The sequence below is a fragment of the Anolis sagrei genome, chromosome 5 (genome assembly GCF_037176765.1).
Source record: "Anolis sagrei isolate rAnoSag1 chromosome 5, rAnoSag1.mat, whole genome shotgun sequence".
NCBI lineage: Eukaryota > Metazoa > Chordata > Lepidosauria > Squamata > Dactyloidae > Anolis > Anolis sagrei.
The window spans coordinates 45,370,119-45,380,164 of NC_090025.1; positions in this window are offsets into that span (position 1 = coordinate 45,370,119).

Below are 10,046 nucleotides of genomic sequence, written 5' to 3' on the forward strand. Positions count from 1 at the left end.
TCCAATTTTAAAAAAGTAAAAATATGTATGTATGAATGTTGGTACCTTAAAGGCTTTTACATGACTTGAAGGATCTGGACCAAATTTGATACACATACCTGTTACTATCCAAATCGAAATGCTGGTGGAATTTAGTCTAATAAATCTACCCCTTTTGAAGCCTGGGCCACAATCACGAAAGCTAAGCCAGGCAGGAAGTTCCTAAAATTTAATGAGCCCTCGAAATCCCCCACAAATTTTGCAGGCTAGCAGACAACATGGTAAGTTTACTCTGTGAGCCGGCAGCTTATCCCAGCCAGAATGGCAGGAGGGTGCGATGCCAGCCCTGATCACAGTTGTGGGAACATCCATTATTTCCCCTCTCTTCCTTTTCCTCATTCTGTACAACCATCAACAAAGCAATGGCCCAGTGAAACAATGCGTGTGATGTCCATGTTCTTCCTATAGACAGTTATATGTTGTATCTTCTAGAGGTTTTCAAGAATAATGAAAAATTCCAAACAAAGAAGTGCCAAAAGTTTTTAAAATAATACATTTAAGATATGTTTCCTCACTTCTCTGACTGAAGCATCTTTAAAATCATAAAGTTAATTACATAAATATATGTAATTAGAAAAATCATAACAGGGCAATGGCAGATCTATATGCTAGTTAACAATAGTTACGTATATAGTTATGAATATGGTTTTTATTGTTTCACTTTGCCATACAGTCAAAGAAAACACTGCAATTGTATATTCCCAACAAGTGGTAAAATGTTGGTACAGAATCATAGAACCATAGAGCATAATTCAAAACAATCTTAACAGGTTAGAGAGATAAGCCAAAACTAACAAAGTGAAGCTCAATAGTGACAAATGCAAGATATTCCACTTAGGCAGAAAAAATGAAATGCAAAGATACAGAATGGGATGATGCCTGGCTCAACAGCAGGACGTGTGAAAAAGATCTTGAAATCCTTGTGAACGACAAGTTAAATATGAGCCAACAATGTCATGCAGTGGCAAAAAAGCCAATAGGATTTTGGCCTGCATAAATAGGAGAAAGACAAGGCCTCACCTTGATGATGTGGTGGTTATTGTTGTTGGGGTGGGGATTCCACTCTCTTAATGTAATCAGTATGTTAATATGGGTAGAGGAGACTACCACCAATATACTGGAAGGCAGCAGGTCAACAGAAAGTTCCACACACATGGATTCAGCCTCATGGCAACAAAGACAATGTTGAAGCCAGGAATCATCTGAACTGTGTAGCTAGTACTATCAGAACTTGAAAGGATCCAGTGCGTCTGCTGTCAAAAGATTACCATGAAAGGGAAGACATCTTCCAAAGTAACAGTGAGGGGTGGTGGTGTCTATCATATCTTCTTCACCCAAAAGAATAATGCAGTTGTCATGAATGTTGGAGGGCGATTGCTACCACTCCAGGAGAGGAGATTATCTGCTGTGTCACAGGCACTCAGCTATGGCAGATAAGAGTACCAAAATGGGACAGAAGGGTTTCAGCGAGGTGAAATAAAACACAAGAGCAGAAAAAGAAACAAAAGAAAGAAAAAGGGAAAGCTAATGAGATTAAATATAAAAGTCTAGCTTTCCACAAAAACAAATCTTGGGAGAGAGGGGAAATAAATTCCCATCTGTGGTGACTAAGATGTGTTATATGATTTTAGCTCCATTGAATAGCGGGTTCAGGGCACAGAGTGCCTAGTTTCCAAAAGATTGAATGAGACACAGGCTGATTTGCAGGCAAAATCAGAAGCGTTTATTCTCCTTCACCAAAGAGGATGTCAGTGGAGTCAGCGCCCCCAAGGACTGACATGTTTCAGTACAAACATACAGAAATATTTACAGCACTTTCAAAGCTAGTTTGGGGCTCCATCCGTCACTAGTGGTGGGAAATTTAATAAACTCTCATTGGATTGTCTTAAAGATTTATATCCATTTATTGATCTGACAATGAGAGGGGCGAGATCAGAAAGGAATGCGGTGGAGTGCCAATCCAGAGAAACAAAAGGGTGCTTAGGATGTTGGCCATTTCAATGGGAGACACAGGAAGGGGTCTTGTTTGATGGCAGGAATAAGGAAGCATTTCCAGGAATATATCAGATCGTATCAGGAAGAAACAGGAAAAGATCCATGGGCTTTTGCACAAACCCCTTGTGTGTCCCCAGAGTTTCCCTGGAGTATTGTGGGGGGATTATGACAATAATGAGGCTAAATTCTGACGTCTGGGGTGCAGTGAGGCAATATTTGAAGGGAAACTCATGAAAGGTTATTACAGGACAAATTGAGAAGGCAATACGGCTTGCTGTGTCTCAATGGAACAGTGGATCATAACTCATAATTTTGGGGTCTAACTTTCGAGAAGGAATAGAGTAGGAAAGTTAATGCAACCAGAGAACTGAAGCTGGTCCTTCTGTCTTCATCACCCAGCTCCAGAAGTTACTAAATGTTAATGTAACATTGGCATTATTAATGTGCACAGAATACTGAATAATAGCCTTTTACAATCTCTTGGTATTTATCGTGTTACATAACGTTGGTGGACAGGAAAAGACATTTAAAGATGGGCTTAAAGCCAACCTTAAAATCGGTGGCAAAGACACCGAGAACTGGGAAGCCCTGGACCTTGAATGCTCTAACTGAAGGTCAGCTGTGACTAACAGTGCTGCAGAATTCAGAGGCACGAATGGAGGGCAAAAGGCAGAAACGTGCCAAAAGGAAGGTGTGTCAAGCCAACCCTGATCTGGACTGCCTTTCAACTGGAATTCAATATCCTAACTGCAGGAGAACATGTGGATCAAGAATAGGGCTCCACAGCCACCTACAGACCCTCCACCAAGACACTACACTTGAAGGACCATCATCCTTAGACTACAAGGGATCACCTTGTAGTCTAATTATTTATCATGGACAAGTATTTATCATGGACAAGTGAGAAGTTTCCCGCAAGTAAGGTAAGCTAAATACATTTGTGCTGGTAAAGGAACCTTTAGGCAATGAAGTAGGAAAAATACACTTGAAAATTGTTCAAAGATAAGGCTGGACCAGGATCGGTGTACCTTCTATCTTACATTTCGCTTACCTTTATTCACTTGTATTACCAGAAGTATGCATTGTCCTGAATTTGCCCAACTGTACTCCTGAATCAGCAAACAAGAAATGAATAAATGGAGGCTAACATGTGCTTTGCCCCCCTGCTCCCGACAACACATCACAATTGCTGCAAATTGTCTACCCAAAGTGTCTTGCAAAATCTGTGAAAATGTCTCCTGGGTAGATATTGGAATGAGGTAGAATAATGGAGATGTATGTGATGGGGGCAGTGATGGAAGTATGAACTGTCCACTGCTACATTTAATGGTAAGTTATGGTTTGCATAGTGAAGACAAAGTGTGGGGGCTCTGCAAGGTACAATCATGGGAGGTTTAAAGTGCTATCTGGTAGTGAACTTGGAAAGCAGGATGGTGAAAAGGCAATGCTTTAAAGTAGACATTTATAATTTAAAACTCTTTTTAACATAAATTTCTATTCAAGAAAACAAACCTACAAACACACAAGCTCACACAGAAGCATACAAAAAACAATGATTACACAAAGCAAAAAGAGAATCCCCTCCTACAAAAACCAAACCATTTTTGTAATATAAAAAACCCAAACTGTAATAACAGAACTCAGAGTAAAACAATAATTCTAACCACTACAACCCCACACAATCCTTCTACTAAACACAAGCTACACATAACATCAGTAAAAAGTAATCTACAAGCCTTTTATTGTTTTAAACTCTGATAATAACTTTTTACCATTCACACAATTACAGGAACAGTAAGAATAATGTAAAATACTGGATGAGATTTGGATTACAGTGCTTTGTTTTGGGGGTGCATCTACAGTGTAGATGTACAGTGACTGGATTGACCTTGAAGGAGCTGGGGGTGGTGACGACCGATAGGGAGCTCTGGCGTGGGCTGGTCCATGAAGTCACGAAGAGTCAGAAACAACTGAACGAATGAACAACAACTACAGTGTAGAATTAATGCAGTTTGACACCACTTTAATAGCCATGACTTAATGCTATGAAATCCTGGCAATTGTAGTTTGACTAGGCAGCAACACTGTTGTGTAAAGAATAAAGACATTGTACAATTATAACTCTCGTGATTCTACAACCTGCTCTACAACATTTAGCCATGGCAGTTAACATGGCATTGAAAAGGAGCAATTCAACAGTGTAGACGTATTCTGGTTCCCCAGAAAGCTCATTTTTTACACAAAAATATTTTATACAGAATAATTGAGAAGTAGATCTTAAATAATTAATCAGTATACTGAAAAATATGGGATAGCACTTTGAACGTTTCAAATGTTTAAAAGCAATGCTGTCTGAATTATCAATAACATCTTTCTAAAAAGGGGTAAGGTTCATGGCAAGCCTTCTTAAGATCATCAAGCATACATCTCTATGTAAGCTAATAGGTGTTTCCTTGCTATTCTTCTCCTTGAAAGTCTGAGGAATGTGAATTAAGAGATTTACAAAAGCTGGAAATAAAAGAGTAGCAAGACTCAAAGGTTGGGAAGATAGTGGTTAAAAAGTGGTAGATGTTTATTATATTGCATCCAATAATTTATAGGGAAAGATCACATGATGAATCAACTGCATAAACAGCAGTAGGGAACTGTGAATCTCCACACCCATCTCATTGGGCAAGATAAGTACAAGAGAGAGGCATGTGGCTTTGAAAGCTGCACAGAAACACATTCCATACTATGAACACCAATGATCAGTCTGTCTGCTTACTACTTTATTGTGGTTTCTGTTTTCTCCACTTAGGCCTCTGTCCTTTGTTCTGATTCTGGAAAATCTGAAGATCTTTGAACAGTTCTGAAATATCCATCCCTGCCCCCCCCCCCCCATTCCCTGTCTTTCCAAAGTGTCGACTTGTTTTTTTATATATATATACTATTACTATATTTTTAGCCTCCCTATTGGCCTTTTCCTTCCTCCTGTCTTTAATTTCTTTTCCGGAGCCCACGATGGTGCAATGGGTTAAACTCTTGTGCTGGCAAGACTGAAGACCAACATGTCGGAGGTTCAAATCCAGAGAGAGCACAGATGGGCAACCTTTGTCGGCTTTATCTCCCCATGTGGGGACATGAGAGAAGCCTTCCACAAGGATGGTAAAACATCAAAACATCTGGCCGTCCCCTGGGCAACATCCTTGCAGAAGGCCAGTTCTCTCACATCAGAAGTGACTTGCAGTTTCTCAAGTCACTTCTGACACACACAAAAAAATTGTTTCCTCCACTGTATCAAACTCTTTTATTTCTAGAATATATAATAGGCATTTCCTCTAGCTTTCAGAATTGATGTGTTTCAATAACACCTACAACCCCGCCATGACTACTCCATCATGTATTGTCATTAGATAAATAATTATTTATCAACTCTTGTGCACTTCTTCTTCCACTATCACACATTTCCCTTCTCCTGTACTGGGCAAAAGTTATGTTGTAAAAAAAGGAAGCTTTTTAAAATTATGTATTTGTTTTAGTTATAGGGTTTCTCACCACTTGTCAGGATTTGGAAATTTAAAATTTAAATTTAAATTGTGAGACTGATCCATCTTGCTCTTGGTGTCCATCTTTAACACAAATTCTAGTTAAAAGCCTTTCTGTGCTTCAAAGTTTCTCAAAAGGTATCCTAGTCCTCTCTCTAAAACTCCTGCTAACTTCACTTTGTAAATTATTCACATTGGTCCTATGTATGTGATCCAATAAAAGTTCCTTATTACAACGCTGTTTTACGGCTGCACCTGCAAATTAAAGAGGATTCTATTTTCATCTTCCTGTTTACCAGGTTGCTAGCAGACAGCCCTTTGAACCTTTCATGGTTTCACTTTGCAGAGCCTCCACACCATTTTCTCTGCTGTGGGAACAGAAAATGATAATTACCTATAGCAACGGAGAGATCATTCATTGTAGTGTCAATGCCCTCATCTTGTATACTTCTCCACCCTATTCCAATATTTATCAAGCAGCTTTTAAAATAGATTTCATAGTTTTGCACAATTGCCACTCCTTTGGGGTGATTTGGAAGGAGTTTCTAAGGGTTCTCTACCTTGTTTCCATCAGAGACTACTTGACCAGGGACTACTTTGACCAGGGACCACTCTCCAACATTAATACCAAAAGGGTTATGAATCAGTTTTTGGTCAACTTTAGATTCAGTTTGGTTATTTGGGGTACTGATTCAGAAAATTGCATTGGATAGACCACATCAGCTCTAGTTTCTGATACAGAACAAATGCCATCCAGTAGTCGCAATCTGATCACCCACAGAATACCATATTTAATAATCTAGAGCCACAGACCTTAATTTAGGTTTTGTGGCCCACCAGTGGGCTGCGGCCCAAAGGTTGGGAACCACTGTTCTAAAGGATCCCACAAATTGTTGAAAGTTCCCTGGACCTCTCAGAATTTAGGAAGACTATGAAAGGATCTCAAAAAGAGTTGTGATAGCAGATTCCCAGATAAGTTTAGTGTTTACACCTTATTTTATTTTTTGGTTAATATTTAATGTTTCTTTTGTCTTTACTGTTCGAATGTCGCACAAATCCTATGTAAAATCATACAACGTATTTTGACATTAATACTGAAATCTGAAATATATACAGAAAATCTTCAAGGAATACCCCGAAACCAGGAAGGTGGGACTAAAAGGGCACCCCTAAAAACAAAAAAGCAAGTGCTTCTCATTTTTCATTTGATGAGCAATAAATGCCTAATACTACTTTCATGGAGCGTTAGCACCTCCACAATTAGTGACATTGGAAAATGTGCAATTCAGCTTATGGTATTGTTTATGAAAATCAAATGCTCTTGATGCATCTTTTCCTATCCATCCACTGCTCTGTTGTTGTAATAACTCTCACTTCTTACAGAATCCATTAATAGCAGTAATTGCTCTGAATAATAGTTATGTCATGGTTAGGAAAGGCTGCCCTCTAATGGCCAAACAATGCTGTGAGATACAGGCATTTAAACTGACCCATCTGCCTCCAAGTGATTGGAATGGTTCTGCATACTAGAGATATATTTAAATTAATTGATTGTGATTTTGGGGGGGGGGGGGGAAACAACCCCAGGGTCCATTTAGGCTCCATGTCAATGTTTCAACTGTTGAGGCTTCAGAGTGTAGGCTCTAAAGTGCATATTATTCTTGCATATAATACATGCATATTATTTTAGTATAACCACAAAGCAGAAATACTCTGCTCCAGAAAGGATGGAGGTAACTTGACAGGGCATGAAAACATTCCAAACAACCCACTCCTCTAGTTAATCTTTTAACATTAGAAGCCATACAAAATATATACAAATGTATTTTTGGTCTGCAGATGAATGTAGCAAGAAATATGTGAAAAAAATCGCAAAACACAATTATTACTTTCATAGTCAATATTTTTATATGACCCCCCCCCCCCCCCAAAAAAAAAAAAATCAGCCACAAAAATATTAATATCAAGCGACTGGATACTCTTGCATATTCTCACAGAATACATACAATGAGCTTGACACTTAAGTTACTCTGAGTTCGATGCAGATTACGCAAATCAATGCACTTTTTCTCTTTCATGGATGCCATGTTCTTTGGAAGCTTGTCTAGACTGAGCTAATTGCCTTTTAGGCTTCCTCCATGTGAATAGTTCACTTTTTTAAAAAAATACTAAGAATATATTCCAATCATAGGAGTTGTCCCACCAGTTTGACAACACTGTAACTGAAGGGGCATGCACTCTGCATGTTCTCAGGAGTCACCCTCTGATCCAGGAGGATGAAGTGGAAGAAACACACCAATAAATTGAATCTCTCTGAAGATTAGCTTTCATTTGCTGGCTTTGCAAATGGCAGTAGGTGCATTCTAGGTATAAAAGGACCTCAGCACCCCAAAATGGGGCCGCAGGGTTTTATTGTTTTACAGAAATCCAAAAGGCACATTTTGATTGGTGTTAATACACTGTCTTCTTTATTGGTCTATGCTTACCTAATACATTTTGATTGGCTCTCTGTGACTAAGCAAACAAATAGGTGCAAAGCAACAGAAACAACTAGAATAAACTGGACTTTTCAAATATCCTTCTGATGTCCCTGGCTCTTGCTGAGATGCGCCCTAGCAGCACCGGGTTATCTCTTAGTTACAAATGAAAGCGGGAATGCTGTGTGAAAGTTTAGGGAGGATAAGCATGAGAACCTCTCCTTAAGCTTGCAGTGGCAGCGTTTGAAACTACACTTTTCTCTGTATATACTTTTCAGGTGGGACCTACGGTCACATATAGCATTTATAAAATCTTATATATCCATGTCTCCTTCATTACTACCACAGTATGATGCTATGGAATCTTGAGAGTTGTAGTTTGGTGAGACATCTGTCCTCTTCTGCAGAGGCTAAAGTCTGTGTAAGAACTGTGACTTCTGTGATTCCATGGGATTGAGCCATGGCAGTTTTAAAACTGCATTATTTCTACAGTGGAGATGCTCCCGTGTTCCTTTTTCTCTTTGTGGGCAGCTTCAGTTGTGCTTCAGCCCCTCAGTTTAAATAGAATGAAGTGGGGGGGGGGGTCCTCTATAAAGAGAAGCAGAGAATTGGGAAATGTTCCTGCATGAATTTTGGGAAAATGCTTCTAGTTCCCTGTTGAGACATATGACTTTTTGTTTCTTATTCCTACTCTGGTTCTACAGCAGTCATGGGCAAATGTCAGCCCTCCAGGTGTTTTGGACTTCAACCCTCAAGCACCACTATATCTCTTCTTTCTGCCTGTTTGGTCATCTAGTAAAGGAAGGCTTCATCCACTTCTTCCCTCTGCCTTGGAGGTCTGTAGTAGATCCTCACAATTTACATCTTTTTCAGTCCTTGTTCCGTTTATTCTTATCCAGATGCTCTCAAGCTGGTTTCCATAACCAAAGTCTTGCATCTCTTCACAGGTGTAAATATTTTTGACATATAATGCTACTCTACTCCCTCTCCCATTCAGCGTATTCCTCTGAAATAGGTTATACCACTCCATTGCTACATTCCAATCCTAGGACTCATCCCACCACTTTTAACTACCATGCAAAGATAAACTATTTTGGCCACATGATGAGAAGCCAGGAAAGCTTAGAGAAGACAACGATGCTGAGGAAAATGGAAGGAAAAGGGAAGAGGGGCTCCCAAGGGCAAGATGGATGGACGGTATCCTTGAAGTGACTGGCTTGACTCTGAAGGAGCTGGGGGTGGAGATGGCCAACAGGGAGCTCTGGCATGGGCTGGTCCATGAGGTCACGAAGCGTCGGAAGCGACTGAACGAATAAACAACAACAACTAAGTATGATGCTATGGAATCTTGGTTGCAGTTTGGTGAGGCACCTGTCCTTTGGTGCTACAACAGTCGTGGGCCAACTTCAGCCCTCCAGGTGCTTTGGACTTCAACTCCTACAATTCCTAACAGCCTCAGGCCCTTTCCCACATTTACTACACCAGACATGGGTCAACTTGGGCCCTCCAGGTGTCTCTGACTTCAACTCCCACAATTCCTAACAGCCTCTGGCCCTTTCCCATATCCACACCAGGCATGGGTCAACTTGGGCTCTCCAGAAGTCTTGGACTTCAACTCTCACAATTCCTAATAGCCTCAGGCCCTTTCCTAGATCTACTACACCAGGCGTGGGTCAAATTGGGCCCTCCAGGTGTTTTGGATTTCAACTCACACCATTCCTAACAGCCTCAGGCCCTTTCCCGGATCTACTACAACAGGCATGGGCCAACTTGGACCCTCCAGGTGTCTTGGACTTCAACTCACACCATTCCTAACAGCCTCAGGCCCTTTCCCAGATCTACTACACCAGGCATGGGCCAACTTGGGCCCTCAAGGTGTCTTGGACTTCAACTCCCACCATTCCTAACAGCCTCAGGCCCTTTCCCAGATCTACTACACCAGGCATGAGCCAACTTGGGCCCTCAAGGTGTCTTGGACTTCAACTCCCACCATTCCTAACAGCCTCAG